An 8,344-nucleotide genomic window follows, 5' to 3' on the forward strand; every position below is an offset into this window, starting at 1 on the left:
TTCAATTTGATCAAAAGAAGCAGTTCGACCTCCTTCAAGAAACTTCTGAAAAGCACAGTGTACTGCTTTACAATTAGTACCTAATATCACAGGAGTGGCATTGGAGTCCCCAGTGTCGGGACACACAAGTGCAGTGATCTCCATGGGAGGAACACCTTTGTCCTCTAAACCAGGTACAGTAACAATTATGTGCAGGCTTCCATCAACAGGGTATGACTTAGAGTTCAACCCCCACAACTTCATCTGTCCAGTAGATTGAAGTGGTGTGTTGCTCAAATGCTTCTGATAGCAGGAACGATAGATAAGGGTAACTTGTGACCCAGTGTTAAACAAAGCTGAAGTTTTAAGTCCGTTGACAGTAACGTTAACAATGGACTTGGAGCCTATGATAGGCTGTTTTGATCCTGACTTTGAATATTTCAGTCGTCCTTTGTGCTTTTGTACAGGGAATGACACACTTTGCACCATTCCCTCATAATCGTCATGACATTGTCTAGCTGAATGGCCCATCTGACCACACCTGAAACACTTTCTAGAGTCTCTCCCTCTGTGTAATGCAACGGGCTTGTTAATGGAAGACTTGGACCAAGTGAATTCAGGTTGATCATTTTGAACAGGACGAGAAGGGAGGTCCTCTTTAAAAGGTTGTTTCACTTTCTTAGGGGTGCTAAACTGAATGTCAGCTTCCAATTTCTTCACTAACTTCATTAGTCCATGAAGAGGAAGATCATCATCAGATAACTTCACTTTGAGGAGCTGTGCGAGAGGATGATGAGGTAACAACCCCCGTACTAATTGACTAGTTCTCATTGAATTCACTGCATCAGGATGTATAGCAGTGTGATACACCAGACGTGACAACAGTAACTGCAATCGATTAATAAAAGTGGAAACACTCTCTCCTTCTTTCTGACGGGTCATACGATAGTCAGCAACCATCTGTTCAAGGTCATAGTATGGTTCAAAATGGTCAGACAGTACTTGTATATAGTCTGTTGCACTTATCCCCTCATGGGTATCTTGATACAAGTGGATTAGTTCTGCTGCTGGAGATCTCAGACTTTCCATAACACGCTGACGCTTGCCTTCCTCTGAGCAGGACCATTCTTTCAAGCATTGAAGGGTGTGCTCTTTCCAAACTTCGAAAGTTTCTTCTCCTTGTGGTACAGGAACATTACCAGAGAACACTTTTAGCTTTCTATAATGTGCCGCCTGTAACCCTTGTGCTAGCATCTCAGTCAGTTGATTTAAAGTGCCAACAGGATTCTCACTAGATTGTGAAATATTGACATCTTCCTGATAAGAATAGTTAACTGGCATTTGTTCTTCTTTTACACTGACGTTTTGTGGGACAGAGGGAAGGTACCTCCTTCTATGAGTAGGTTGAGGGCGCCACTTTTCTTCGTGTTGCTCCTCCATGACTGACTATTAAACCCACTTCGATCTCAGCAGTGCCTCCAAATGTAGCCCTGTTTTGGGGAGGGGGTTATGTGAAATGGCCCACACCAAACAAGCTATGGCGCTAACCTGTATATGAGTAGGCAATCCTGAGCCTTCGCTATATGGAAGAGGGGGTTGTGATAACACAAATGGCAGTGCCTCCACCTAGAATAGGGATCCTGCAATTGAGGAGACTCACCCCTTTCTAGGAATGTAACAGGTAGACAACTTAAAGTAACTATACATAGCAGTATTAATGCACCCAGCTTATATTACTAACATGAAAACATGTCACCACACCTGTATGAGATTAATGCAAAGTTTATATAAAGCAGCCACATAAAACAGGATGCATAAGAATAACATTCAGGAATTACAATTTAGCATAAATTGGGAGGTTGCAATTATATCCGGGTATATGTGCATGTAGTAAAATGTAGTAAACAGAATACCTCCAACCATGGGTTATAGCGCAGTCCGGTTGCAGGGGCCCCTGGAGTGGTGAGAGTCAATAAGATGCACGCTTCCACTTTAGATGCTGTGATGGCGTCCAAGTAACATGCAGATGATTGCACTGCTTGTCTGAAGATCAGCGATGCATCACCTAAAAGGATAAAATGCCCTATCTATCCTTACTCTTAGTCCCTATCCCTAAACTGGGCTGTCACTGCAACCGGGCCTCTATCTGTCTAAGTGGCCGTCGGATGCCTAACCTACCTCTAGCCTAATCTATCCAATGCTCCCTATGCTAATCCTAGCTAAAAGGAGATCCAGACCAATAAGGATGTTATGGCTTTAAGCAAAGAGGCTGCAAAGATACACTGCAATTAACAGAAAGTTCACCTGACAGTCTTATGCAGGTGAAAACACTGATCTATATATATATATATATATATATATATATATATATATATATATATATATATAGACAACTATAAGGATTCTGCAGTGTGCAAATAGAATAATGATAATGAACCACAAATCTCTCTCTTACAGAGATATTAGGGTTCCTATACAGAAGTTGAAATATAACAGAGGCAGACCTAATCTGCTTCAGTAACAACTAGATAGATAGCAGCCTTGTTAATCTGGATCATTACTCACAGAATCACCATACAGTTCTCCCCAGATACATAGCACATGGCAGGCTGGCACCCTCTGCCTGATACTTCCTGGAAAAACAAACTATATAACATCCTGGGGTTTCTTGACCTCCTTGTAGGGGCAGGAAGCACACCTAGGGACTTGTCTGTAATGGGACCTCTATGGTAGTGGCTGTATATGAACATAAACAAACTACAACTAGTGTATAAAATAACAGTTCCCTACACTAACAACAGCACACAAAGCCATCCACAACTCTGCCCTGAGCTACATCACCAATCTCATCTCCAAGTATCACCCAAACCATCCTCTCTGCTCCTCTCAGGACCTCCAGCTCTTAAGATTTCTTGCATGGGATAAGTACCTTAAATAAATAAAATAAATTACCTATCAGTGCCAGTCAGTGGCTAGTATCAGTGCCCATCAATGATGCCTGTCAATACCCACCAGTGCCGTCTGTCAGTGCTGCCTATCTATAACAAAAGCTAAGAAAAACTTTTTTTTTCTCAAAATGTTGTCTTTTTTAGTTTGTTTAGCAAAGAATAGAAAACCCAGTGGTGATTAAATACCACAAAAAGAAAGCTCTATCTGTGTAAAAAAACAAATGCTAAAAATTTGGTTTGGGTACAGTGTTGCATGACCGCACAATTGCCATTCAAAATGCGATAGTGCTGAAAGCTGAAAATTGGCCTGGCCAAGAAGGGGATACACGTGCCAGTAGGCAAGTGGTTAAAGAGGAGCTCCAGTATCCCCCCAAAATTGGAAAGCAGCTACAAATACTGTAGCTTCTGACTTTTAAAATAAGGACACTTACCTGTCCAAGGATCCAGCAATGTCCTCACCTGAGTCAATTCTTCAATTGGCTGTGCATGCAGGTACTGGCATATTAGGTAAGAGAAACTGGCAGTGAAACCATCCGGCTTCACAGCCCATTTCCTACTGTGTATGCACAAGCCACTTTGCAAATGGTCCCGCAGTCTTCTGGGACCTGTGATTTGTCCCAGAAGGCTGCAGAGGGAAAGAGGAGGGGGTCAAACTTCTTCACAGATTGCTGTGGCGATCTGACCTGGGAGTGGGAGCGGGTATTAGTCAAAACCTGATAACATTCCCCCCCAAGAAATGCCAAATGTGGCAGTGAATGGGGGGGGGGGGGATACAAACAAGCAGAACTTCCCATTTTGGGTGAAGTTCTGCTTTAATCTATCCCTCTTCAAGCAAGAACCTTTCTTTAACTCTCTGTTCCTCACCAGCATGGTTCCTTTCCCTACTCTACAAAATGTGCACCAAGTCCGGCAGAGCACTGCTATTTATTAATACTGCCCATACTAAAGATGGCCTGTAGAGGTGCAGAGGAACAATGTTCCATTTAATCTCCACTTCGCCCTGCACAGCGGCACAACACCAACACCAGCGCTGTACACATAAATATGCCATCTTCCTTGCCCTCACCAGCTCTGGATAGTTTCTTCTATATGGCTATATGGCCCATTCTCTGCTTCTGGTAAAATTATACATTTAATTTTTTTATTCTTGTTTTATTGCTTTTTTATTGACATTATGCTGCAATAGAAGGAAGTGTTGCTCCAAAGGGAACACCTTACTAAGACTTTTGTGAAAGCAAAAATTCTTTTTTTTAAATTTTCCTTAATCATGACTGAGGAGTATTCTTTGCAAAGTAATTTTTCACCACATTCACTAAGCTAAGTGAAAATTCCCATTGCAAAGTGAACAACTTATTTGCTTTTAATAAGTCAAGCCCCATGTGTAAGGAATAATGTATTATGCAGGCCATAGACTGCTCGAAAACCGGGTGTTTTTTCATCCGATAAACGAAAAATAGGTCGTTCGTTAAACCGACATAACCACCAATGATTGCGAAAATCGGTTGACCAAGTCATAAAGTTCACCTCATACAACAGGCAAAACTTCTGTTCCTTCCAGGTCACGGCTCATGCGCATATTTTTTTCGTAAAAACAATTGTACAATTTGACCATCATTGACGTGAAAATCGGTCATTTTCCACGAATTTTCCAACATGACCGATAATCCAAAAATGGAAAAAACGCAAAAACCGGCCGACGAATTAACCCACTAACAGTCCGAAAGTCGGCCGATTAATCTTTCGGACAAACAAAATCGGCCAATTTTCGAACCGTCTATGGCCGGCTTTAGGCTCACCTTGCCTTTGAAAATACTCCTCATAATTTCAGAGAGGAAAAACAAATTACCATTCTATCACATGCAAAAGATAACAGTTATCTCTGTCTCTGGAGCAGGGGTCTCCAAACAGCCTATCCAACCCAAGAGATTTTATTCGGCTGACAGCTAGGGTCAGTGTTAGAATGAGGATTCAGATCAGTTGGTCTCCTCTTCTGAAGGGGGCCCTGATGTAAGGGGAGACTCTGAATGGGACCCTGATGTATGTGGGTACTCTGATAAGGACTCTGATGTAAGGGGGGTTTCCAATACCATTTCTATGCTGATGACACACAGATCTATCTCTTTACTCCTCAGCTCAACCCATCAGTTTCCTCACGTATCCCCGATTTACTAACAGACATATCAGACTAGATGTTACACCACTTCCTAAAACTCAATCTATCCAAAACGGAGCTCATAATATTTCCTCCCTGACGTGCCTCTTCACCTGATTTCTCGGTCAGGATCAAAAGCACCACTATCAACCCATCCCCACATGCCAAGTGCTAGGGGTAACCCTGGATTCTGAACTATACTTTCAGGTCCACTTCCAATCCCTGTCCAAATCATGCCACCCCAACCTCCGCAACATCTACAGAATACGCCCCTTTTTAACCAATGATACCACAAAGCTTCTAATTCATTCCCTGGTTATCTCTCACCTTGACTACTGAAACTCCATCCTCATTGACTTACCTTTACATAGGCAATCCCCCCTCCAGTCCATCATGAATACTGCTGCCAGGCTCATCCACCTTACCAACCATTCAGTGTCTGCTACCCCTCTCTGCCAATCCCTCCACTGGCTTCCACTCGCCCAACGAATAAAATTCAAAATACTAACAACTTACAAACCCATCCACAGCTCTGCCCCCAATACATCACTAACCTGGTCTCAAAATATCAACCAAACCGCTCTCGCTGATCTTCCCAAGACCTTCTGCTCTCTAGTTCCCATGTCACCTCCTACCATGCTCACCTCCAGGGCTTCTCCCGAGCTTCTCCCATCCTATGGAACTCCCTACCCCAATCTGTCTGGTTATCTCCAAATCTTTCCACCTTTAGAAGATCCCTGAAAACCTTTGTCTTTAAAGAAGCCTATCCTGCTTCTAACTAGTAAACTGCCTTTTATTTCCTCCATCAGCTCATCCTCCCACAGCTATTACCTTTTGTATCACTCAACCCTTCCTCTTAGATTGTAAGCTCTAATGAGCAGGGCCCTCTGTTTCCTCTTGTACCAAATTGTATTGTAATTGTAATGTCTGCCTTCATTTTGTAAAGCGCTGCGCAAACTGTTGGTACTATATAAATCCTGTATAATAATAATAATAATAATAAAAAGGGGGGTCTGATATATAAAATGGGCTCTGAAATGGTGAGGGACTTTTGATGTGAGAGGAGGGCTTTGATGTGATGGAGAAGCTTCTGATGTGAAGGGCCAGGGGGGGGGGGTCTTCTGATGTGAATGGGGGAATTTGATGTGAGGGGTGTTCTAAGGTGATGGAAGTGGCTTCTTATGTGAAGGGGAGGGGGTCTTCTGATTTGAATGGGGGAATCTGATGTGAGGGGGACTCTAAGGTGTAAGATGCGGCTTCTGATGTGAAGCAGTGGCTTCTGATGTGAAGGGGAGCTTTGGATGTGAAAGGGAGCTCTGAAATGGTGAGGGGCGTCTGATGTGAGAGGAGGGCTTTGATGTGATGGAGAAGCTTCTGATGTAAAGGGGGGGGGTCTTCTGATGTGAAAGGGGGGATCTGATGTGAGGGGGACTCTAAGGTGATGGATGCGGCTTCTGATGTGAAGGACGGGGGGGTCTTCTGATGTGAAAGGGGGAATCTGATGTGAGAGGGACTCTAGGGTGATAGATCTTCTGATGTGAAGGAGCGGCTTCTGATGTGAAGGGGGCTCTGATGTAAAGGGGGGACTTCTGATGTAAAGAGGGACTCTGATATCAATTTATTTTATGGAGCATATGTTTTTCATTCATTTCAGTTTCATTACTTCATTTATAAAAATTTTTTCTTTCCAGCCCATGAATATTGTAAAATATATAATGTGGCCCTCGTACTGGAAAATTGTAGAACCCTGCTCTGGAGAGAAAGTTCTAAAATACATGAAATGTTTGCTAATTTCCCTGGACCAAGTAATGATTTCTGTGCTATGTGCTACTGCTTGGTAGTAATGCGTCCATTTGTGTCACCAAATATCACTTCAGCCATGGTCACCACTTTACAGAGATTGACTACTTCAGAGTTCATAATGTAAATGTTTTAAAATGTATTCTTTTCATAGCACTGCATTTTGTGTCTACACAATCCATCGGCCATGTGGTAAAATGTATAGTATATACTGCCAATGAAACCACAAAGAGAGCAAAATACTGATGCAAAAATAAAAGTAGACTCTTGGGCAGATTGGCAGCTGTTTCCATTTTTCCAGCTGTAAAGCACAGTATTAGGTTAGATACTATACTAGAATCTGTATCACATCTGGGACTTGGCATGATAAATTAGGTTTTTGAACTTTGGAATGTGTATCAATGATAGGATATGACATATTCTTTTTGATACATTATGCTATTTTTAAAGATTTGATGTAATCTACTGACATTCTAATAGGGCACTCTATCCTCTAATGCTTTTTTCTTTTTTGTTTACAAATTTCTGATTAAGAAAAGTTAATAAAACAACTTGAGGTGTAACATTTATAGTACATAAATATATATGTAGATATGTGTATAATTCCATATAACAATAAAGTTGTATATGGTATCAACATTCCATGTACAAATAATTAAGTTACCGTACTTCTCAATCTCAAGAAATAAAAGTACAAAACTGGGTACAAAAATAAAGTTACATTCACCCGCTGATGCTTTTTGAGTGTTTCCCATCTCTCGTTAAGTTGTAACGTTCGTTAACTTCATATTTGTTATTAGTTTGGTCTTTATTGGAACACATTGGATGAGATCCCCTTGGCCCCTTTAATATAAAAACCTGGCAAGAATGTATTTATTTCCTTATCAGTGAAGAAACTAATAAGGAAGTATGATAAATCTTTATTGGGGTAATTGCAGAATGGAGTGGTGGCTTCCAGTGAATGCAACCTGGAAATTGACCACTTGCCGTCCAGAGGAATTACCCCCCTTCCTGACCAGGACATTTTTTGCAATACGGCGCTGCGTTATTTTAACTCACAGTTCCGTGGTCATGCAACACTGCACCCAAATGAGATTTACATCCTTTTTTCCCCTAGCTTTCTTTTGGCGGTATTTGATCACCTGTGCCTTTTTTATTTTTTGTGCTATAAAAAAAAAAGACCGACAATTTTGAGAAAAAAAAACAATATTTTTGACTTTTTGCTATTAACCGCTTCCCGACGGCCTTATAGCAGAAATACTGCTACAGGATGGGACGGGTGTGCAAAATCACATATATACATGATTTTGCAATTCCAGGTAGTGGGCACGCTCACAAGCCGCGCTTGTGCCCTACCCGCACTGCAATTCTTGGCCACAGCTGTCAATCACCGGGTCCCCACCTGTGATTACTCGCCGGTGCCCGGTGATTTCCGAGGATCTCCAATGGGGAGGAGAACTGTTTT

The sequence above is a fragment of the Staurois parvus genome, unplaced genomic scaffold (assembly GCF_062004578.1).
Source record: "Staurois parvus isolate SC_StPar_1 unplaced genomic scaffold, SC_StPar_1.0 ptg000175l, whole genome shotgun sequence".
NCBI lineage: Eukaryota > Metazoa > Chordata > Amphibia > Anura > Ranidae > Staurois > Staurois parvus.